Here is a 9,077-nt window from a genome sequence, read left to right as displayed (position 1 = left end):
TTAGTTCAATTCCAATCACATCTAATTTTTGGTCACCACAATAATTATAGTCAAAACCTCAATAAGCTAAGGAATCAACTTTGAGGTGCATTTTGATGAATTGGGGATTGGAGATTAAAAGACTACATGACTTGCATACAAATCTTAATTGAGATGGGACTTTAGGTAGTATCAGGAGCATCTTGGTGATAATATCGCGATTCGCAAAGAAGCTTTGATGTTGACGTCTCATAGATCGGTGGTGAGATTGGTGGAGCCGGTGATGAGTTGTGGAGGGGGAGAGAAGAACCAAGAGATGGAGGGTGAGTGAGTGACTGGCTAAGTGCCTAAGAGTGAGAGAGATGGGGAGCAAGCAAGTGCAAAATGTGCACATTTACAGAACAGGTAAAGAGAAGGAACAGGCCTAGAGAAGTCACTAAGTGTAGCCCATTACAGAACTTGAGTCAACCCATTACAATCCACAATTTGCATCCAATGGATCAGGGTCTTAGAGAATATTAAAACAAAGGCCAGAACAAATACTATCATTATGGCTTGAACTATTATCTACAGTAATTTTAAGAAAAAAATTTCAATTTCAGTTAAATGAGCTGTTCTAGGCAAATACTAAGTTCACATCCAAGTATAAGTATTACCAAAATAAGAATCCAACGTGCTTGCAATCAGGCCAGCCAACAGGCATGAGCAAAATTTGATGGATACCAGGCCCTAGGCCTATTTGCTGTCTATGCATATTCCTAACCATCATTTTCAAGACTCCAACCAATAGAATTAGTAATCTTGTCATTACTGAACAAATATCGGAAACAAATAACTTTAAACTGAAAAATAAGTAATAGATCAACATTCACTTTGAATTGATAAAATTCACTTACAATGACATTCTGGAAATAGTCTTGCAATTCAAGCATCAAAGATGTATTCTTAAAAAACTTTAGAATTATTTTTAGAATACATATATAGAGAGAATTTTAGCACAAGCTGGCATAAAGAACTTTAAGCCAAAGCTAGTTTTGTCTTCTAAATGCTCAGAATGCCCCTTTATAGAGAGCTCTATCTAGCAATATTGAATTTGAAGTATATCAGAATTTATTTCACAGATATGCTACACTTGAAGTAATGGCATCTGTTTCATAATAAGGTTAAAACTACAACCTTACTCAATATCTTCTATGCTTGTAAAATTTCTACAAAATTAAATATCAATAGCTATGTCATTAATAAATTGTTTAAATTGTTAGTTTTTTTTTTTTTAAGAGATAATTACAACAGCCTGCTAACCCCGCAGCTCGAACCCTTTCCCCCCAAACCCCCATGCATTTTGTGCATTAGGATTTGCCAATTCAGCTACAAGGCCTTTGGCTAAATTGTTAGTTTTTGTAGTTTAAAATTATGCATAAATTATAAGGTTATAAATCATATAGTATATAATATCTGATTGATACAAAATTTATCATGTGTATTAAGAGTGTAAAGAACATACAATTCAACGGTTAGATTTTCAAAATATATAGTAATATTTATTTTATAGTGTAAGGTTGCCTTACACTACAACCAATTTTATAGTTAAACTTTGTCATTATTTTTTATCATCAAATTAAGATATAAATGAGTTTGATTTGCTTTTTCTTTACACCAAACAAGGTCTATTTTATGCAAGCTTGGATTCACATTATAGATATTTTTTTGTTTGAAAATGTGACTAAACTTTTGCAAGGATTTCTTGAATGATTAAGCATTTCTAGAAATTTCTTGAATAATTGAGCTTTTGTAATTGACTTTCTGAACTCAAATAATCATATATATGTAACTAACATAATCAACATTAAATGATGGAAATTCAAACATTTATGAAATATTGTAGCAATTATATATGTAATTGACAAAACTGTAAATATATATATATATATTTCTCTCTCTGGATGTTGCGACCCTCTCTCTCAGTCAATCATAGAATATTGAAGTTGTTCGTTGAATTTGGCTGGTGCAATTTAGTTTGAAATCATTTAGGTTGAGATGTCAATGTATACTTCTTTATGATGTAATGTTTTTTTTTTTTTTCTAAAATTTTTTTAAATTGTTTTTTAAAGGTTCCTTCTCAGGTGATTTTTTAGTTTTCTAAATTTAAATTTATTTTTTCAATAAATCTCTACTAATTCAAAGTTTCTAACAATATCATTTGATCTGCCACCTTTACTAAGCTCACAGTTTAGTGATCCATAAATGAAATTCTTATACAAATTGAAACATAATGGTAATACCCCTTTTTTGTTTAAAAATTAAATATTCTTGAGAAGTTCTAAAAATTTTGGTATGTTAAAGAACCTACACTTCAAATTATCTTGAGTTTCTTCAATTTATGAATCTTCGTTCCATGGTTGATGTTTTTTTCCTATTACAGGATGGTTTTTGCTTTGTATGTCTTTGGAATAATCCTGGATGAACTATGGACTTTGAATTTCCTCTTCAATTTGTATGATTTCTTCTTAATGTGTTAGTTTACTTGCTACTACTTATTAATATATATACTACTAAAAGTTGAAATGTAGTATTTAATGTTACTACGCTCACGTTAAGCCATGTTAGCAGCCATGTCATTTTCATAATATTTTTTTTTGTATTTTCTCACCTTTATCTTCACCATAAAGGCCACCTCTTATTAAATTAATTCTCACCACTATCTCCACCATAATTCCCACCACTATATCTATATATCTATATCTATATTAGTTTCTCTCTTCATCTTTGCCAAAACCTACAATTTCAAACTCTTAATCTAATTCTCACTGGCATTTTCCCTTAAAAACCAACAAACACAACGTTTCGGCTTTAGGAAGTTACGAATCTCAACTCTATCTCCACCATAAAGCCCACTTCCTATTAAATTAATTCACACCACTATCTCCACCATAAAACCCATTTATTAATTCCCACCACTATTTCCACCACTATCTCCACCATAATTCCCACCACTATATATATATATATATATATCTATATCTACATCAATTTCTCTCTTCATCTTTGCCAAAACCTATAGTTTCAAACTCTTAAACTAATTCTCACTAACATTTTCCCTTAAAAACAAACAAACACAATGTTTCGGCTTTAGGAAGTTACAAATCTCAACTCTATCTCCACCATAAAGCCCACTTCCTATTAAATTAATTCCCGCCACTATCTCCACCATAAAGCCCATTTATTAATTCCCACCACTATCTCCACCACTATCTCTACCATAATTCTCATCACTATATCTATATATCTATATCTTATCTATACCAATTTCTATCTTCATCCTTGCCAAAACCTAAAATTTCAAATGCTTAATCTAATTCTCACTAGCATTTTCCCTTAAAAACCAACAAACACAATGTTCCGGCTTTAGGAAGTTACAAATTTGTACCTTTCTGTTAGGTTCTAAAGATTTAGGAATTTGTGTATTTAGAACTCTAATGTGTAATATTGGCAAACCATGATCAAAACAATATGTTTAGTCTTGTTTAGACTTGCTCAAAGTTATATATTTTATGTAAAGTTGGAATTGAGAGGCTGCAGATGCATTGGTGCATTTCGGCCTGGCTCGATCGATTGAAAGTTAGACTCGACCGATCGAAAGTCGGCCAGAATGTTTTTCTGCAGAATTTTCCAACTCGACCCTAACTCATTAAACGTTTTGGGTTTTCTGTTTTTACCCTAGGTATGAAAAGCAAAACCCTAGCCACGTTTTAAGATCTTATTGTATTGTTGCTCATATATTGCGGTTTCTGTGAATTTCTTATGAGATCTTTGAGGAGCTTTCCTTCACAGAAAGTTAGGGTTTTCAAGGTAGAGATAATATCAACATCTTGATGATCAACTCGGTTGCTACCATTGGAGTTAAAAGAATAACAAGCGTGGGTGCTTGTAACTGATTGGAGAATCCAAGAAAGAATGAGTCTGTGGATTCGAAGCTTGCACGTGATCGTGTCAATAAGTTCCACTGGTGGGTAGCATTTGGAAGTCAAGCGGGGAGCTTGTAAGTCCTTTTGTATGAACTTCGATTCTTTCGCATAGTGGATTCAGTTTACCTTGAGGATAGCTAGGTCAAATCCTCCCCAGGTTTTTACCGTGTGGTTTCTTGGGTGAACATATCGTTGTGTTATTTATATTTCCGCTGCTTTATGTTTTTGATATGATTGTATGTTTGTGATAACCTGGAATTGTATAATTTGACTAAGTTAATCACTCGACTAATTAACTAGGTTAATCTAGTTGGTTTAAGGGGTCTAAAACCTTTCACTTACATATTCCTTCTCCTTCAACTTCTTTCTTTATCTCTCTCTACGTTCTTCTCTATGTCCCTCTATCAAAAACGCCAAAGCAACCTTCTCTCATTCTACAACCCTTCCTTCTTCTTACCTCTCGCCTTTCTTTGAATTTAACAACGATGAAGAAGCATGATGGTTGAATCTGAATTGTCTAAATTGGAGCTATTGACAACAGTATTGTTGAAGGCGAGAGTGGCCTTGATGATCGCCTCCTAAGCTGTTCGTTTCTCCAACCCAGAAAACTGAGTCGTCTTGCACAATGATTTAAAGGCTTCCCAACAAGTTTATAACTCCAAAGATCAAAAAAAAAAAAAAAATTTCTTTTTTGTTTGGTAGGTTTCATTGAAATTTACTATATGAATGAAATGTTTTAATTTTGAACGCGGGATTTTAAGAATTTTTACTTATTTTGTAGTATTACATAAAGCCCAATTCGTGGAAATGCAAATCGAAACTTATGGGGAGAATAGAAAGTAAATTTTTTTTTTTTTTTTTTTGGATCAAGAAATGGATGTGTGAATATATATGGAGACTATGGTGATAATTATTTGGTTGATAAATCTTTAATTTGCAAATAATTTGGAGGCCATGCTTAGCAAGTTGTTATATTTAAAGTTTTTTTAATATATGGTTAAATGGTATCCTTTATTGTGAAGCAAACTGGCTGTGTTAGATTGATTATTTAAAGTTTTGTTGTTACATTTGAATTATGCATCAATTCATAATTTTTGTGCTACTATTTAAACCCCCACTTTAAACTTGGATAAATTTCATAGTGTTACTTGTGCACAAATAGTTTGATAAAATTCTTAAGTGATGTTTCATTGACCTTTTTTAAAAATGGCATTTTTCATGCAATATAACAAAAGTTGCCCAACAAATTTTTTTATTTGGATTATGTTTCTCCAACTTAAAATGAATTACTGGCTTCAATGGATGGCACCTATTCTTTGAACTTGATTTTAGGTTTCTTTTGATTCTATTCTTTTAGAAAACATATAAATTCTCCAATTGTAAGTTTTGGTTTGGTTGACAGATCTTGAATTGGCAAGCAAGTAGAAGCTACCTTTAATAGTTTTAAGGTTGGTAATTAAAGTCATTCATTAGCCTAGCAGATGAATTTTTTTTTATAATTTAAATTTAAATTTAAAATTTATTTTATTTTATTTATCTTGGGTCTTATACTATTTTTTTCATTATTTAATCAAAATGTAGAAATTCAGTTTAATTCAAGGTCATCAAAGCTGTTGGCCAATATCTTGTACTCATGGGCCTATCTGTTGGGAACTTAATTGCTTGATGAGATGAAATGGTAAGTGTTTTTTCTTGAATCGTCTTTTTGGGTTGCTTTGAATTAATATATTCTATAGGTGTTCTTTTGGTGTTGCATAACATATGCTCAATGAAATCTCCTTTAAATTTGGTGTGAAATCTTTTCATTCAAAGTTTTTTCCCCTTCTCATGATGTGATAAATCTAAGTAGCTATACTATGGTTGTAAAAAATTAATTTTTCTATGCAAATGATTAATTTGGTTATAATAGAAATTTCCTAAATATATTTATTTAAATAAAATGTTAATTTGATTGTAGACAACTTAACTACTTTCATGACTCCATGAATTGACTAATATGTCATTTACTATGATATACAACAAAATTTGTGCATATTGTTTACAAGTTTAATTTTCTTTCTTGCTTGCTTTGCACTTCCTACAAATGGTTAAAAAAAAAAATTCATTGCTTACTTTGACTAATTTTTCTCATTGTTGATTTCATCAAAGAGCAGTATTACCAACAAAATAAAGAAAAAAAAGAGAAATGGGGAATTGGGGCTGTGGGTCATAATAGGTAGGCTTTTTATTTTTATTTTTATTTTTAAATGTACTGACATGATTTTATGAGATTGTTATGCCCCTTTGTAAATTATTAGCCATTTGCTCTAACCTCTAAATTTGGAATGATGTCCTAGGACTATATAATGGTTGTTAGAGCATCAAAGCCAATTGCAGTGGCTGATGCTGATAGGTTTTCCAGTATGAAAAGGTAGAATGTTGGTGAGTTTTATTTAGTTTCAATTTATTTATAATGTATAAATTGTGTTTCACATCTCTGACCTTATGAAGTTTGACGAGTCCAAACAAGTTCCTATAAGTGCACTTTTGTGAGATTTTTTATCTTCAAAGAATTGGCATAACAATTATCTTGGAATTTATTGTAGCATAGGAATTATAATGCAATCTGCTATATATAGCCATGAATTCTGATTGGATAAAATATTATTTTGGTCCTTAAACTTTGACAAAAATTTGTTTTTGTCCCTAAACTTAAAAAAGTTCTTTTTTCATCTCTAAACTTTGTAAAGAGTTTTTTTAATGGTTTAGAGACAAAAATAGGGATGAACTGATTTCAACAATTTAGGGACGAAATGTAAAGTTTAAGGACATAAATAAAACATTTCAATAGTTTAGGGATGAAAAACGAACTTTTCAATAGTTTAGGGACGAAAAATGAACTCCTTAAAGTTCACGGATGAAAAACAAACTTTTGATAAAGTTTAGGGACCAAAATAATATTTTACCCATTTTGATTCTATCTATTATACCAAGCAATGATTGATGCTTTTGAATGCTTCAAATTCTATCCACAATTTGTTCGGTTTTCATGGATAAGTTTTAGGTTTAGGTTATTCATGATACTCAAATTTAGAGTTTGAACTTTTGGATTAAGTTTACTGTAAATGATTGCATCACTGTGGTGTCTTTCATTGCTATGAAAAGTAAATTTTGACTTGAACAAATAAGATGAACTAAAGTATATATGAATGAAATAAGATGCATGTGGCTGTGTTGTCAATTGCCATTACTCGTATTCTACATCATATATAAACTCTACAATGACGTAGCTCTTCATTATAACGAATGGTCTTGGTTGATGAAAGTGAAAAATCACTACAGACAAAAATCAAAACTGCTATCTTTATTTTGAACTCATGTGCTCAATTAAGATTGATATATATTGGTCTTGGTAAGCAAAGAAAACAAAACTTATTTTTTATTTTGCACACATGCATGCAATGAATATATGAACAAGATGGCTTCAGTCAGTTTGCCAGATAATGTCTTCCAACTCTTTTTCACATTGCTTCACAGAATTAATATCTCATGTTGATGGTGTTTGATGATGTGTAAGGCTATAAGATGTTGAAACATAAGAAACTCTAGGATCTTTTGTTTTTGGTTTTGCATAGGAAGAGCATGCAATTACAAAAGGCAAAACCCACCCACACTCCAAAGGAGAAAAAAAGGGCACTTAGATTTGTCCAAAAGTGACTTTTATTTACTCGAAATCATTGGTTGAAACTATTTCACTTAAAATTGTTCATATGCAGGTTTAAAGAAAAGACATGGGACTCTAGAAGGAGGATGCTTGGGTGAAGATTGTTAGGTGAATTATCTCCAAAATCATATAAGTGTAGAATATATTTATGTAAGGAGGTTTTTTTATATGTAATAATTTATAATAGAAAATAACGTTAATTCATATGTGTAGGGATAAGAGCCCAAATTTGTATATTGGACCTTGGGCCCTATCCGAAAATGTGGATATGTCCGAGAAGGCATAAATGATTAGGAGAGGCCCCAAAGTTAAGAATCACGTAAGTAAAGAATAGAGGAATATAGTACGAGGAGTAGCTCCTTCTTGGATACGATGAATATCGGTCAAACACGTATTTCGATAATTTAGGTGACTTTCCAGGGAGTTCCAACGATGATCAGGATGAATCTCAAGCACGTACAAAGGTGATAAGAATACAGAAATATCTAAAAGAAAAACTGCTACAATCGCATTAAATGCATTGCAGCAACTTTTCTGGCCGCATTTATGTGGAGAAGACCCCTGAACAGTGCAGTCTCAGCTACCACCATTCGCAGAGAGTTAAAGAAGATGTTTGATGGGACATGTACTCAAGTGAAGGCCTAGATGATTAACAAGTGTACGATCAAGAGGGTCTAAAAGGAATTACATAATGTAAAAGACCTCTCATAAGAAGAGGACGAAAAAACAAGGAGAGAAAGATAAGGAAAAAGGAAAATAAAAAATAAAAAAAGAATTACTATAGCATTAAGAACTGTGTTAGCTTCCACAAAGATTGGCTTAATTCATAATTCATCTTCTTGGATACTCATTTCATTGAATTTTAATTGTGTTTTCATGCTTGTTCGTATTTTAAGTCCTTACTAGTCGTTGCTCATTTCACAAAAAGCCCAGCTCTTTCACCCACTCTCTACAAATTTATTGTATTGGGCTCATATCCCATATCTTTCGGGTTTGGGCTACAAACCGTGACCCCACAATATGTAATATGAAGTCGTATAGATTTGTTGGTGCAAAAATGAATGTAGATTTTGCATAAAATTCTCTCATTGCCTTGATTTTTTTTTTTATTAAAAAAAAATTACCATCTTTATTTTCATGTTGTATTCTCCTTTTTCTTTTAGTTTATTTTTGCTAAGCTAATTAGGCTCTTTTCCTTTAGGCTCATATTCCATGTTAATTAGAATTTAGAGGTGCATGTTTAAGAAGAATAAAAAGAATAGATGGGATTCTAGAATGATATTTATGTTAAAATTTGAAAATCCTTTATTTTTTATGATAGCATAATAGTGTTTTAGGTCTAATTATAGTAGATAGCATTTATGATAGCATAATAGTGTTTTAGGTCTAATTATAGTAGATAGCATGCGTGATCCTAAGAAATCACAATT

This window comes from Quercus suber, unplaced genomic scaffold (genome assembly GCF_002906115.3).
Source record: "Quercus suber isolate HL8 unplaced genomic scaffold, Cork oak 2.0 scaffold_23, whole genome shotgun sequence".
Lineage (NCBI taxonomy): Eukaryota > Viridiplantae > Streptophyta > Magnoliopsida > Fagales > Fagaceae > Quercus > Quercus suber.
Note: the sequence above shows the minus strand (reverse complement) of the source record.